We start from the raw sequence: 16,386 nt of genomic DNA on the forward strand, positions 1-16,386 counted from the left end.
CCTCTGACCATACCTACTCAACTCAACATTCTCTTCCTTTGCCTTTTAGGGGTGTCTTTTTTGCATCAAGCCCTGTATGTTTACCCTTTACCCTTTTCAGCCATTCCCCTGCCCACCCCACACCTACTCATTTCCTTCTGAAATTTTCATTTTTCCCGCCACATATTTATTAGCCTTTTGTTGAAGTTGTTCTGGACATTAGGAGACAGTCAGCTTCTTCTTTCATCTATCGCTCCAACAGAAAGTCTCCATCTTTAGCATGCATCAGAATCACCTGGAAGGCTTATTAAAACACATATTATGGGGTCCTGCCCTCATAGTTTCTGACCCGGTATGGCTGGAATAGGGCTTGAAAATTTGCATTTCTAACAAATTCCCAGGTGATGTCCGTGATGCTGGTCAGGGGACCTCACGTTGAGAACCACCGCTCTAAGCTAATGTCTGGTCTGCTCACCAGAAGTCATGTGGCTAAATGGCAGGCACCTTCATTTCTAGAGCTAAGAGTGGCATCAAAAGAGATGTACTAGGTATGAAGACAGAAATATATGAGCTTTCTGAAACAGATTTCTCACGAAATCTAAAAATTTTTAAAGATTAGATTGATTTAAAGCAGAAATTAAAGCAAAAGAGCCACAGATGGGAAAACACTGACTCAAAGTTTCATAGTATCCACCCCGATCCCCAAAATAGAGGAACTCACATTCATGGCAGACCTTCTATATGCCAGACATTCTTCTAGGCAAGTTACCATGTGCTATCTCATTTAGTCCTCACACCATTTTTATGAGCTAAATTTTATTATTTTCCTCATTATCCATAAAAAATCTGAAGATCAGAAAAAAAAAGGTTAAGTTTATTGAAAATTGTCCTTAAAAAATGTTTGCTAACTTCAGGTGGCCATACAAAAGGATAAAAAAGTCGTAATTTTGTTAACCTGCTGTTACAAGCAAGTACAGTAAATGCTTACAGAAAATCATGTGAATGCATGTAGAAAAGATCAATAAATAGAACAGTCAGATTTCCCTAAAGGATAAACAGTTGGTCCCAACCAAGTCATTCATCAACCACAGAGAACAGAAAAGAATCTGGAATCTTATCCCATCTCCTACTCTTTATTGCTTTTAAAAAGAGGCATTTGATTTCATCAACTCTAACCCAGTTCTCTCAGCACTATTAAAAAAAAGAAACTATACATAATAATGTAGAATTTAGAAACTCAACATATATAAACTGCAAAAGAACCCTAGATTATAAAATATTTTAATATCCTAGAGAATGGGCTGAAAAAACTAATAATTAGGGAATGTTTCCCATTGTATAGAGAAATTGCATAGGGGTGTGTGTATGTGTGAATGTATGTCTATAATGTGTTCTCATATTGTTATTATTATCAATGACTGGAATCTAATAAAAAATTACTAGGCATGCAAAGAAGCAGGATATTATAACTCATTGAGATGATAAATCAAATCAATCAAACCCAATCCAGAACTGACATAGATTTTAGAATTATTGAATGAAGGTATTAAAATAGTATCCCATAGGTTCAAAATCTTAAATAGAGACATGGAAGTTATATAAAAAGCTCAACAAACTTTTAAAGATTTAAAGTACTATCTGTGAAATGAAAAATATAATAGATGTGATCAACAGCTGATTAGATATTACAGAAGAAAAGATTAGTGAACTTGAAGACATAGAAATAAACGCTGTCTAAAATTAAACAAAGAGAATTTAAAAAATATGAGAGTATCAGTAAGTTATGGGACAAATTTAAGAAGCCTAAACTACATATAATTGGAATTCCTGAAGGAGAAAAGGGGGTGGACAGAAAATTATTTGAAGAATTAATGGCCACAATTTTTCCAAGTTTCATAAGACCTGTAACTCCTCAGATCCAAGAAGGTGAGCAAACCCCAAACATGAGACACATGGAGAAAACTACACCAAGATACATAATATAGTGTCCAAAATCAGTGAGAAAGGGAAAAGCTAAAAAGAATCAGGTATGTTACATATAGAGGAATGAAAATAAGGATGACAGGATATTTCTTGTTAGGAACAATACAAGTGAAAGGACAGTGCAACATCTTTAAAGTACTGTAAGGGGAAAAAAAATCTGTCAACCTAAAATTCTATATCAGGAAAAATATCTTTCAAAAATAAAGGTAGGATAATGAAAATTTTCAGACATACAAAAGCTGAAAGTTGAAAAAACTTCATCATCAGCACACCCTCACTATAAGAAATAAGAACATTTTTGGACTAGGTATGGTGGCTCATACCTATAATCCCAGCACTTTGGGAGGCCAAGGTGAGAGGATTGCTTGAGACCAGAAGTTCAAGACCAGCCTGGGCAACATAGCAAGACCCTCATCTGTACAAAAATTTTTTAAAAATTAGCCAGATGTAGTGGTGTGTGCCTGTAATCCTAGCAACTTGGAAGGTTGAGCCAGGAGAATTGCTTGAGCCTGGGAGTTGGAGTGAGCTGTGATCACATCACTGTACTCCAGCCTGGGTGCTTGGCAACAGAATGAAACCCTGCCTCAACCCCCCTCCCCCCAAAAAAGGAAAGAAAAGAAATAATAAGGACATTTTTATTTCTGCCTTTTCTATATGGATGCATTTTATTTCTTTTTCTTGCCTTATTGCACTGGCTAGAACCTCCAGTACAATGTTAAGTACAAAATGGACATCCTTGCCTTGTTCCTGATCTTAAGGGGAAAAGACATCTTTGTAAATAGGCCTTTTATCAAATTATCTTTAGTCATCCATTCTGAATATACATCTTTTTCCTATCAGTATCATACCAATTTTTTCCCTAAATAGGGCAAATAAAATTCAGAGGAAAGAAATTATAGAAGACAGAACATGGCTTGGCATTAAAAACTAAAGACAAAAACTTTCTAGCAGTGAACACCATTAAGCAATGAAAATGGTTGCCTTGGGAGAATGTGACTTTCTAGAAGTTCCATAGGACCACATGCTATGAGTAATGTGGCAGTGATTTTCACCCTTAGTGAGAGAAGAAACTAGTCAATCCCTTCAGTTCCCTTGTGGCTGTGATGATTCTGTGATCTCAGGCCATGAGAGGTTGCCTCCAAGAAGGGAAATTATAAGTAAACCATGTATTCTAATGCTTTATGTCCAGTATTACATACAGGCAAACCAATAGACCACTATTTTTTTAATAAATATGTTCAGATTGTATTTAAAATGTCCTCTTGAAATTTTTTCCCAGGAATCTTTAGCAGCAAATTCATTATAAATCCTCAAAACTTTACTGCTCCATAATGAAACTCCATTGCATAGAAATGTTTATATCTGTTAGGATTAGAGAAACCTGACAGAAGAAATTCTTATTGTTAAAAGAAACCCCTGATTGGATGACACTATAAGAAAAGATGGTGCTGTATGTACTGATGGTACCGGACTCTCGAGTAAGTGTTTGACTGTTTGTTTGTAGGTATTTCTCTGATCTATTTTGGTGAGTGGAAAGAGAACAAAGGCCTCTTCCTGATTATACCACCATGAAACTCCAGGTGCAATGGATTATATTCTGGATTATACCATCCAGGTAGCAGAAATGAGAATGCTTCAGGATACAGGAATAGATACACTCCCAGAAAGGAAATAGGACAAACAACTAAATAAGAGCTGAGCACTGGAAGAAAGATCAACATAATAGCTCTGGAAACGAAGCAGTGAAGTCAATGAATGAGGCCTACAAAAGATTTGTAGTGAGGGTCAAACTTAGATCTGGGTTGACATTCCAGATACTTTAGCAATAATAATGGATGAAATTTAGATAGATTGGGATTCCATTTGTATATAATTGTTCATATTTTATTATTTAAGAAATAATACATGCAAGGGTATATAATGAAAAGTCAGTCTATACTTTGACCTAATCACTGGAACCCCAATCAACCAAGTCCCTTACCAGAGGCAACTACTGTTACCAGTTTCTGGTGTCTCCTTCTAGAGATGGTCTATGAATATACAATCAGGGAGTAGGGTCAGGAGGGCAAGGCAGGGCATTACTGAACCACAATGGACACATTGTTCTGTACCTCACATTTAACTTTTAATAATATATCTTTGAGATGTTTCCTATTTTTAGGTATAGTACTGCTTCATACTTTTTAACAGGAGCACAGTCTTCCATTGTGTGGAAGTACAACTATTTATGTGACCAGTCAGAAAATGATGAATATTTAGATTGTTTCTAGTTTTTTGCTAGCATTTTTCTGCTGCTTTTTAAAAAGATATGTACCATAATGATGATTTTTTAATGACTATGCTTAATAAATGTATCAGGGAGGAGATAACACTTCATACTTATCAAAGTAGCCAACATAAAAGGTTTAAATCCTTTGCTAAAGGGGCTGTGGAAAAACAGGCACACCGATTTGTTTTAAGAATATATATATATATTTATATGCATATATGCTTATATGCATATATATACTTATATGCATATATATGTGTTTCCCAAGTACCATTGTAATTATTCTCAAACCTCGGTGTTTATCAGAATTTCCTTAGAGTCTTTATTCAAAATACAGTTGCTTAGGTCACATCCCTGGGGATTTGGATTTAGAAGGACTCAGTTAGAACCTAGATATATGTCTGTTTGAAAATACTCCATGGGTATATCACATATTTTGAAAATATTTCATAGGATTGTGATTTAGAGCTGGAGTTAAGAACCAATCATTTATAGAGAATAGTTAACCAATTTACACACTTATTAAATATGAATGGCTTATTTTATGAAAAAACATTCCTTAGTGTAAAGCGCTTTAACTCTGCTCTCTTTTGGTTCTCTAACCTGGGAGCAGAGTTGAAAGAGCTGCTCTATCCATCCTAACCTCAAGCTCAGACGTGCACACACTAAAGGCTACCAACCAACAATTCAGACTTAGTCCTTAGAAGAAATGGTCTTTGTAGAACTTGCCTCATGAAGTCAGCCCTATTAAGGGATGACATACATCACTGTCTCTGTTATTACACATTGAACATTTTTTATGGAAATAAGCACAAAGAGTTTATTGTATTAATGCAGCTATTTATGTAAATCTCTTGATGTTTATCATTGTAAAAATATAATATATAGTTTTAATGTCTCTGTACATATTAGCTTCACTCTTTTTCTACTTAGCTTTATTTCATATGCACATTTCAATACACAATTATAGATCACAAAGTTGTCATTCAAACATCATTTTACTACATATTTTGCAAAATCAATCTTTGACTCTGGGAATTTATGTTGTGCTCAGTTTTTCCTCATTATAAATAGTGTAGCTATAAATACCATTATTCAAATGACTTTTTTCCCCATTTTTAATTATTTCCTTATACACTACTAAAAACAGAAGTTGTAGATCAAAGGAATGAACAGTTCTAATATGTTGCCTGTATAGACTGACTGCTCCTGTAGAAAGATTCTATTAAGTCACTATGTTCTGAGGAATGGACTAGTGTGCTTGTTTTCTCATAGCCTCTCCAACAAGAGGTTTTATTCCTTTTATTTTAGTTATGCTGATAAATATTGAATTATATCTCATACCTGACAAATTTGAGCATATTTATTAAAAGGGATTCTAGTGATTGAAATCAAGCACTCTGGTACCAGAATGTCTGCATTCAAATTCTTGCTCTGACATATATTAATAACTTTCAGTAAGTTACTTGCTTTCTTTGTGTCTCAGTAGTCTATGTTTAAAATGGCAGCAATAATGGTATGTACCTCAAAGGCATGTTGTAAAAATGAAATGAGTTAAGTGCTTAGAATTGTCCCTGGGATTTAGGAAGCACTATAACTGCAGGCCATTATGAATGCCCATGAGTGCCAGGAACAGTGCTAGACTCCAGAGAGAAAGCTATAAACACAACAGGCACAGTAACAGTTTCTACATTCACTAAGCCCAAAGTCCAGTTGGGAACAGCAGTTACAATACCATAGGGCAAAGATATGACAAGGGAACCTGTTGGGAAGAATGCCTGGCTTGAATATTTGATTTTTGCATTATAGAAGCTACACAAATGTTCTAAATGTTGGTTTATGGTCTTTATTTCTTTCTCTTCTATTTTTTAGAGATAGGGTCTTGCTCTGTTAGCCAGGCTGGAGTGTGTAGTGGTGCAATCATAGTTCATTATAGCTTTGAACTTTGGGGCTCAAGTGATCCTCCTGCCTCAGCCTCCTGAGTAGCTAAGACTACAGGCACACACCACTGCGCCTGGCTAAATCTTAAAAATTTTTTGTAGAGATGGGGTCTTACTATGTTGACTAGACTGGTCTTGAACTCCTGGCCTCAAGGGATCCTCCCTCCTCAGCCTCCCAAAGCACTGGGATTATAGGCCTAAGCCACTGCTCCTGGTGCTATATTTCTTCTTATGTGAACCATTTAATCATAGCCATGTCCACTTGCTCAGGGAGTCTAAGTATTTATTAAATATGTGTATACCTATATTTCTTGATTTATAAAAGTAATGCTCATTCTGCTCGTTCTATTGCAGCCACACTGGCCTTAGCTCTTCCTTGAACAATCCAGGCATGCTCCTCCCTCAGAGCTGTTGATGTTGCTGTTCCCTCTGCTTGGAAAGCTCTTTCCCCACTGTTCACATGGCTTGCTTCCTCTCCTCTTTCAAGTCTTTGCTCAAATGTCTTCTTCTCCAGAAGGTCTCTGCTATCACTTCATTTACAATGGCAACCCTTGCCCAGGCATGGTGGCTCATATCTGTAGTCCTAACACCTTGGGAGGCTGAGGCGCGAGGATTGCTTGAGGCCAGGAGTTCGAGACCAGCTTGAGCAAGAGCCAGCCCCTGTCTCGACAAAAGATAGAAAAATTAGCCGGACACGATGGCGTGCACCTATAGTCTCAGCTACTCGGGGAGCTGAGACAGGAGGATTGCTTGATTCCAGGAGCTTGAGGTTGCAATGTACAATTATGACGCTACTGCAGTTTAGCCCAGGAAACAGAGCAAGACTCTGTCTCAAAAAAATAAATGACTTAAAAAAATAAATAAGATAAAATGGCAACCTTTATTTCCTTCCCTGATTTTTCTCCACTGTACATTTCACCTCTATACTGTAAAACTTACATATTTTGCTTATTGTCAGTCTCTGCTATTAGAATACAAAACCCATAAAATCAGGAATTTTGTCTGTTTTATTCTCTGCTGGATCTCTAACAGTTACAATAAAGTCCAGCACTTTGTAAGCACTCAGTAAATAATTATTGAATAAATAAATTGTCATTTATACAAAAGTGATATTGTAACATAATATATCATTCTAGAATTTGCTTTCTGAATGATTGATCCTTTTTGGAAATCTTTTCTTGTTGGTACATACAGATCTTCTTCATTCTTCTTAACAGCATAGTTTATTTGCTTTTCATTAATAGACATTTGAATCATTTCCAATTTGGTGCTATCACAAATAATGTTGTAATAAACAACATATCTATATTCATGCAATTGTGGTTTTTTAGCTTTTTTCGATTATATTTATCACAAGTATTTTTCTGTGGCTTGCATTTTTATCTTTTGCATATGATAAAAACTTCAGACTGAAAATGAAAGTAAATCTCTCTCCACCCCTAAGTTTCCCTTGTTTCTCAAGTAACACCTCAGAGATAGTGCATACATAGGCATTTGTAACTGAAGCAGAAGTTTCATAAACATACTTCTCCTTACTACATTCAATGTACTTTGGTGCATTTTATTTTATTCTGTTCAATTCATTTCATTTTATTGAAAAATATTTGTAGAGACCCCCAAGTTGATTTCAAAATCACTAGTTCATTGAGATCCACAGTTTGAAAAGCTCTATCCTTTTCTCCCCTACCCTATGTTGAACCAGTCTATGGAAGCAAGTAGCTATTTGACTTTTCCTATCTGGCAAGCCAGTAACTTATCAGACCTGGAGACCTCCTTGAACCTCAGCCCAATTAAGTAAGGTCTAATTCTTAGTCATCTTTTCCCAAGAGTGGAGACCCAGCCACCGTACCTGCCAAGAATGAACAGATGGTGTCAAGCTAAGCCACTGCTACAGATGGCAGCCACCTGACTTTGATTCTGTATGCCCAGCCCCGTACGCTCCCCATATGCCTAGATAAACAGTGATATCATTTTGAAACCAGCTGACTTCCATGCTAATGCTTAAGGGAGGTTACTCTGTTAGATGGGAACTATTTCCAGGCAATGCTACCACTTAAAGTAAGGAAGAGACAGGAGAATAACTTTCAAAGTTCTGTTCATTCAAATCCCTGCCCGGCGTGAGTATGGAGGTGTAGGGGAAAAATTGGGAAAGGGGTACTAGGATCCAGGCAAAGAGTTGGAGCTCTGGCCAAATGGACCAGAATTTAGGACAGAACTCTGGGCAAGCAGGAGATGGTCAAGTACAGATGGACAAAGATGGTGTGTTGGAGTATGCCGTAGCATAGCAGGCATTTGCATTGCCAAGGCCAACCTGAGCCTCACAACACATGTTAAGATTATATCTAGGCCCCACTAGCTGGTAGGTTTAGGATGCCTGCCTTGGTTAAGATCACCTCAGGAACAGGGTGACCCTAAGCATGTACATTAGGGACATTCGTAGCTACAGCTCAGAGTGCCAAGGAATTAATCAAGAAGAAAGATTCTTCACCGAGGCCAATATCTAGAAGAGGTTTTTTTTCCTATTTTTTCTTCTAGAATTTTTATGGTTTCATGTCCTACATTTAAATCTTTTATCCATCTTGAATTAATTTTTGTATATGGTAAGAGATAGGGTCCTGTTTCATTCTTCTGCATGTGGCTATCCAGTTTTTCCAGCACCATTTATTGAATAGGGCTTCTTTTCCCCAGTGTATATTGTTGTCTGCTTTGTTGAAGATAAGTTGGTTGTAGGCAGATGGTTTTATTTCTGGGTTTTCTATTCTATTCCATTGGTCTATGTCTCTGCTTTTATACCAGTACCATGCTGTTTTGGTTACTGTAGCCTTGTAGAATAATTTAAAGACAGTTAATATGGTGCCTCCAGATTTGTTCTTTTTACTTAAAATTATTTTGTCTATTTGGATTCTTTTTTGGTTCCAAATGAAGCTTAGAATTATTTTTTTCTAGATCTGTGAAATATGACATTGGTATTTTGATGGGACTTGGTTAAATTAACTTCTGCACAGCAAAGGAAATAATCAACAGAGCAAACAGACAACCTACAGGATGGGAGAAAATATTCGCAAACTATACATTCAATAAATGGCTAATATTCAGAATCTACAAAGACTCAAACAAATCATCAAGAAAAAGACAAACAAACCCATTAAAAAGTGGGCAAAAGACATGAACAGAAGCTTTTCAAAAGAAGATAAACAAATGACCAACAAATATATGAAAAAATGTTCAACATTATTGATCATCAGGGAAATGCAAATTAAAACCACAATGAGATACCACCTTACCCTGTCAGAATGGCCATTATTAAAGATTCAAAAAACAATAGATGCTGGCGTGGATGCAGAGAGAAAGAAACACTTATACACTGTTGGTAGGACTGCAAATTAGTACAACCTCTATGGAAAACAGTATGGAGAGTCCTCGAAGAAATAAAGGAAGACTTATCATTGAATCCAGCAGTCCCACTACTGGGTTTCTACCAAAGGGAAAAGAAGTCTTTTATAAAAAAGACACATGCATTTGAATGTTTGTTGCAGCACAATTCACAATTGCAAAGATGTGGAATCAACCTAAGTGCCTACCAATTCATAAATGGATAAAGAAAATGTGATATATATATATGTGTGTATATATATATATATATATATATATAAAAAACATGGGGTAACACTCAGCCATAAAAAGGAATGAAATGGTGTCTTTTGCAGCAACTTGGATGGAACTGGAGACCATTATCCTAAGTGAAGTATCTCAGGAATGGAAAAACAAACACCACATGTTCTCACTAATAATTGGGAGCTAATCCATGGGCACATGTGGGAACAAAGAGATGTAAAGGACATTGGAAACGAAGAAGGAGGGAAAGGGGGAGGAGGATGAGGGGTAAAAACTTACATGTTGGGTACCATGAACGCTATTATGGTGATGGGCACATTAAAAGCCTTGACTTAAGCATTACACCAGGTATTCCTATAATGAAAACATTTGTACTCTCTTAATATTTTGAAATTTTAAAAAATTAAAAATTCTTTAAAAAAAGAGAAAAAGATTCAATGACTCCTACATTAAATACTCTGTTCTTTGGCATTTGTCTCAGGACCTGTGAGATCATATTGGGTAAACAATTGAAATACAAATCCATATGACCAGAATTTGAAGAACAGATCAGGTCAGAGAAGCAGATTTTTCTCAATTAGGTAAAGAAGGAAACACTTAAAAAAATGTTCTGTTCTTGGAAAAGATTTTGTGAAAGGTGCATTTATTCATTCACTCATGCAGCCATTCATTCATTCATTATCTGTGACATACTAATGGATGCTTGCTTTCATTCACTTCTGGGGTTAGATGTGCACACTGTTTCCTGTTTTCTCTGTGTTTTGGAATGTTATAGGTAGACGGACATGTTTAAGTTACTTGTGCAACTTTAATATGCAGATTTCGTAGGCAATATCGTTTGGCTTTAGTGTCAGTGGACCCCTGGTGACCAATATGTAGTGCCAAAGAAGTCAGTTCTGCACGATAAGTAAGTTCCTTAAGTGTGTTTTCCTTTGTTGGGTACTTGACTCTTCCTACTGCAGCAAAGTGTAGATGGAGATAATGACAGTCTCCTGAAAAATAAAGTAGATTGGAAATGGTGAAATACTCAATACCTAAACCCAGATGTCAGGAGAAGTGACTTTGTCCTTCAAAATTTAAGAAGTATGTAGCCCCTTACCCTCACCCCACCTGCATTCTCAGGAGACGGCACAGCCCTCTGCCATGCAAAAAAGGCCGGGCAGCTCACATTGTTGTGGTCACTTGACTCTAGCTCTGGTTTCTGATCTCTCATTTGCAACTCACTTTTGGCAGTTCTTTTTTCCCGGTGCCCCTTTGTCATACCCAATATGGAGCTTAACTTCTTCTTCTTTTTTTTTTTTTTGTAGCCTCCTTCCCTTCCCTGCCATCCCAAATCTCCCATGAGACGTTTGAATATGCAGTAGAGTGCACTGAAGACGTGGGGTGAAATGGAGGTTTATATGAACATTAGATATTGCTTATCCTGCATCCCTTCCTCCTCTTCCTTTGCCTCCCAAACTCATGGACCATCAGCCTTCTGGGAGGGGAGATGATGGTGCTTATCTTTATGGAGTTAGACTCATTAAAGCCCCTTGCTAAAACAAAGGGCCCCTTAACTTCAAGGCTCTGCAATTAGTAACACCCAATAACTGGAAGACATTTTGACCTACCAATATTTCTATTTCTCTTGTACCATTTGGAACAATTCATGTCACCTCCTTAAAAGAGCAAAACAAACAAACAACAACAACAACAATAAAAGCACATCATGGTCAATTAGGTTTAAAATATAATTTAAAATTATTATTCTATGATAATAAGGATTTATTAATATGGATAAGCCCTATTTAGCTATCAATGGTTTCCATGTGGTCAAATTATTACACTGTTTAAACATATAAGTTTTAACATAGAAAACTGCAGAGAGAAGCAAAAATTGGTCCATAATCTTTCCAGATTGCCTCTATTGATACCATACCCAGATTTTGATTATTTTTCTGCTACTTCCCTTCCTAGACTTTCCAGAATTATAGGATACCCACTGATACAAGGAGAAATGGCACTCTGACCCAATTCTTGCCACCAGCCTTAGGGGCCATGAATTCTGACCAGAGTTCAGTAGTGGGACCTTGAAACAGCAATTCATAAATCAGGAGCTGGCTGAGGTAAGGCAATGGAACAATCAAAGATAGGCATGCCCATGAGGACAGGGTGGAATTAAAGGTGGTGCAAGGCCAGATTTCAAGACAACCACAGAAAATGTCCAGCCCAAGAAGGGACAAGTATGGATATCAAGATCCAAGAGAGACTTTTAGATCTAGGCAGGAGGGTGTAGAGAGACCAAGGAAGAGAACCAGAGTGGGTATGTCATAGATCCAAGATGACATGGTCCAGGAAGCATTGTCATGGTAAGCTCTTCTGGAGCCCCTCAGGGCCCTCTTATGGATGGACCTATGCTGGTCCATGAAGCCTGGAACTTTGGGAGCAGCTGCTGGTATTACATTCAGTCAGGAGGCAGTCACTGCGGTTAGTGGTGTCAGGACCTTATGGCTCTCTAAAATGATATTGGTAGACTCAAAGTAGGGTCAGGCAAGCCAGGATTATTAAGGGTGGCTAGGAGGTCAGTCTGTACTCTGCAGTCTACAGGGCCTCAGTAAGGTTAAAGGCCAGGATGCCAAGAACAGCAGCCATATTATAGACAATATGAGTTGGTTTTTTATTATTTGCATCCAAAAGCATACTAACTAATCGTGTGTGTGTGTGTGTGTGTGTGTGTGTGTGCGCTTTAATGTATATAGATATATAAAACAAATTCTTAATGACCACATAAACAACATGTAAAGTGTTGTTGTTTAAGCAATGAGGTTATGAGTGATTTTATTTTTTGCCTTGTCTATGTTTTTATTTTTTTATAATCAACTTGTATCAGCCAAGGTTCTTCCAACCAGTAGAACTGACCAAGCCTGATTTAAATGGAAGAGGAATTTGTTGAAAGAATATTGGGAACTCACAAAACCACCTGGCAGTCTGCAAAACCAGGTTCGGAAGGAAGGCAGTAACTAGGGAGCCTCAAACCATCCCTGGAATAAGTCTGGTAAGGACGCTACTTTTGCTGCCACTAATCCTTAGCCATTGCTGCCACTGACCCCTGGCCACCACAGCTCACATTTCTTCCTAGCCTTTAATTCTGGATACTACTGCTGCTGACCTGAAGACTCAATGTTGCTACCTCTTCTGCCTTTACCTGTCACCAAAATGGAAACTTGCTTCTTTATGATCGTAGTCCCTACTTCAGTGTCTGGGGAGTTCACACTTGTTTGACTGAGCTTAGGACGCTTCCCCATGCCCAAGGACAGAGAAGCCGGGAAAGTGAAAATCTTAACTTTCAGTTTTCATAGTGGAAGGCAAGATCTGCACTCACTGAGACTCACGAGGTAGGTCATTCTCTGAATATAGAAGTCAAAATAAAAATGAAAAATTTCATTTACTCTTGTAATATTTTTGAAAATGTAATAAGGCAAAACAAAACAAAAAACCCAACCTACACCAAACCAAATCAAACCAAACCAAAAGTGTAACATCAATGTAAAACTTTCAGAAAGATCACTAATTTTTTTAAATAGAAAAAATAGAAGCACACATTAGGCACATCTGGAAAAGAAACAATTTTTATTAAGTCATCTGAATTTGTATACCTTTCGTGTTGGAAATGCATTGATTTCACATTTCCTGATTTTCTAACCAAAAGTTTGATTCAGAATACATGCCATCTTTTCAATCTCTCTTATTGTCACTAGAAGTTATTTCTTCTAATGTACCAACAGATATAGTTAATTAGATATAAGCTGATGTTTTAAGCAGCTGAACTCTCTAAAAGCATGGTTAACTGAATAATAAAGAATGCTTCTTCACTCAGTTATATATTTTTTGCTATCAAAAATAAAAATGTAAAAAATGATTAGAATAACGTGCTGAATGAAACATTTACTAGCATTAACAATAACTGTATTGAAACAAACAACTTAGGGCAAGATTCAAAAAAAAATCTAAATATACTAAATATACAATTAAGTATGTTTGCCTTTATCTGCTTTGAAATTTTTTTCTGAATTTTCTGAATACAAACACCAGGATAATTTTCTTTAAAATGCCAATATCATCATGTCATTCACATGTTCAAAACTTTTCAATATATCTCCGTCCCTTTAGGAAAAGTTCCGACTCCTGAGCTGGCATTAAGATTTCTCTTCAACGTAGCAGCCCCAAACCTCCCTTTCCAGCTATGTCTCCCACTGTTTCCCTGCCTGAGCTTGCATTTCCAGCCAAATGGGCCACTGAGCAGGTCTCATGCTTTCTTGGTGCTGTCGCTATGTTCATACCATCTTCTTCACCTAAAGAGCTTTTTTACCCTAACCCTAACCTTAACCCTAACCCAGCTCTTCCTATCCATACCAATTTTACTTATCTCTAAAACCAGACTCATATCCTCTGTGCTGGGTGAAGGCGTCTCTGACTCAGCCCAGCAATATTGATCCTTCCAATTCTTACAGCAAAAACCATTCAATTTTCCAGTTCTTAATGGTCATGTTAAGTTGCGAGGTGTGTCACTATGTGTTACCACTAATCATTAAAGCAGAATATTATGAATTTTAATGTAATAAATTAATTGAAGCATTTTTAAGATTCTCTCTCACATGAACACCACTGTCCATCACCTGAGTCCTGCTGGGCTTTCTGCATATGGAGCCACCTCTCCAGCACTAGTGACTGCATGTCATCTCAGGTTTGCCGAAGAGCATGTCTTGCGGTGTGATTCTGAGTGCTGCACCTTGCCACTTACTCAGCTTGTTCTTTAGACCAGTAACCAGGGCTCACGTTGGAGTACCAGAGACCTTTAAGATACTGACAGTCCCCAGGCAGGGATTTAAGGGAGGGGACGACCTTGGGATGACTCTAAATCTATAATGGGCCCAGTAGTGCAGCGGTTACCAATGGAATGGAGCTTCTGGGAATGAAGTTCCAGTTAGGTTCAGGGACACAGGAGGTAACACCAAAGCTGCTGGGACGAGGAAGGGAGGGACAATAGAGATCACCTTGTGGTTGAAAAAACCTTGTTTGGGAAAACACATGAGACTACCCCCATCCTAAACCCTGCTTCAGGACTCCCAGAAATAGTTGGGTGGGATTTGAAAGTGGTCAGATTTCCCACAGTTCAAGGTGACAGCACAGTCAGAGAAATGCCATTTTTACCATTACTGTCACCCTTTTTATTTCAGACAGGTGTGGCCTGGGACAACATGGGTTATATTCAGATTTGTTTATTTGTCAACTGAAGGCACACAGGAACCACAGAGAGATAAAAATAGTTGTATTTCGGTGAGGGGGTTATGGGTAATTTTTGTGGTAACAGTGTAATAACAAATATACTGTTACACTGTTACCACAAAATTAACAAATATTATAAATATAAAAATGCTATTAAATTGTTAGCACAAATTTTATATTTTAAAAATATAAAACTTTTAAAATATAATAAACATATTCACATATATGTGTGGGCATATTTCATTTTATTGCACTTTGAAGATATTGTGCTTTTTACAAATTGGAGATTTTTGGTGACAACCCTGCATCAAGCAAGTCTACCGGCACCATTTTTCCAAGAGCATGTGCTCACTTTAATGTCTCTGTGTCACATTTGGGTAATTTTCACAATATTTCAACTATTTTATTGTTATTATGTCTGTTGTGGTGTTCTGTGATCAGCAATCTTTGATGTTACTATTGTGATTGTTTTGGGATGCCATGAACTATACTTGTATAAGACAGTGAACTTAATCAACGCTGTGTGTGTTCTGACTGCCATTCCTCCCGCTGCCCTACCTGCCACCGTCTGCTTCTTCTCAGGCCTCCCTGTTCCTTGAGACACAACAATATTGAGATCAGGACAATTCATTACCCTACAATGAGCTCTAAGTGTTCAAGTGAAAGAGTCACACGTCTCTCACTTTAAATCAAAAGCTAGAAATGACTAAGCTTAGTGAGGAAAGCATGTTGAAAGCTGAGATAGGCTAAAAGCTAGGCCTCTTGTGCCAGACAGTGAGCCAAGTTGTGAATGCAAAGGAAAAGTTCTTAAAGGAAATTAAAAGTGCTACTCCAGTGAACAGATGAATGATAAAAAGTAAAACAGCCTTATGGCTGATATAGAGAAAGTTTGAGTGGTCTGGATAAAAGGTCATACCAGCCACAGCATTCCCTTAAGCCAAAGCCTAATCCAAAGCAAGGCCCAAACTCTCTTCAATTCTCTGAAGGCTGAGATGGATGAAGAAGAAAAGTTTGAAGCTAGCAAGGGTTGGTTCGTGAAGTTCATGTGAAGAAGCTGTCTCCATACCATAAAAGTGCAAGGTGAAAGAGTAAGTTGATGTAGAAGCTGCAGCAAGTTAACCAGAAGATCTAGCTAAGATATTTGATGGTGGCTATACTACATAAATAAAAGATTTTCAGTGGAGACGAAGGAGCCTCCTATTGGATGATCATGTCTTCTAGAACTTTCCTAGCTAGAGAAGCAAAGTCAATACCTGGCTTCAAAGGACAGGCTGACTTTCTTGTTAGGGGTTCATGCAGCCAGTGACTTTAAATTGAAGCCAATGCTCACTTATC

This window comes from Eulemur rufifrons, chromosome 7 (genome assembly GCF_041146395.1).
Source record: "Eulemur rufifrons isolate Redbay chromosome 7, OSU_ERuf_1, whole genome shotgun sequence".
NCBI classification, from domain to species: domain Eukaryota; kingdom Metazoa; phylum Chordata; class Mammalia; order Primates; family Lemuridae; genus Eulemur; species Eulemur rufifrons.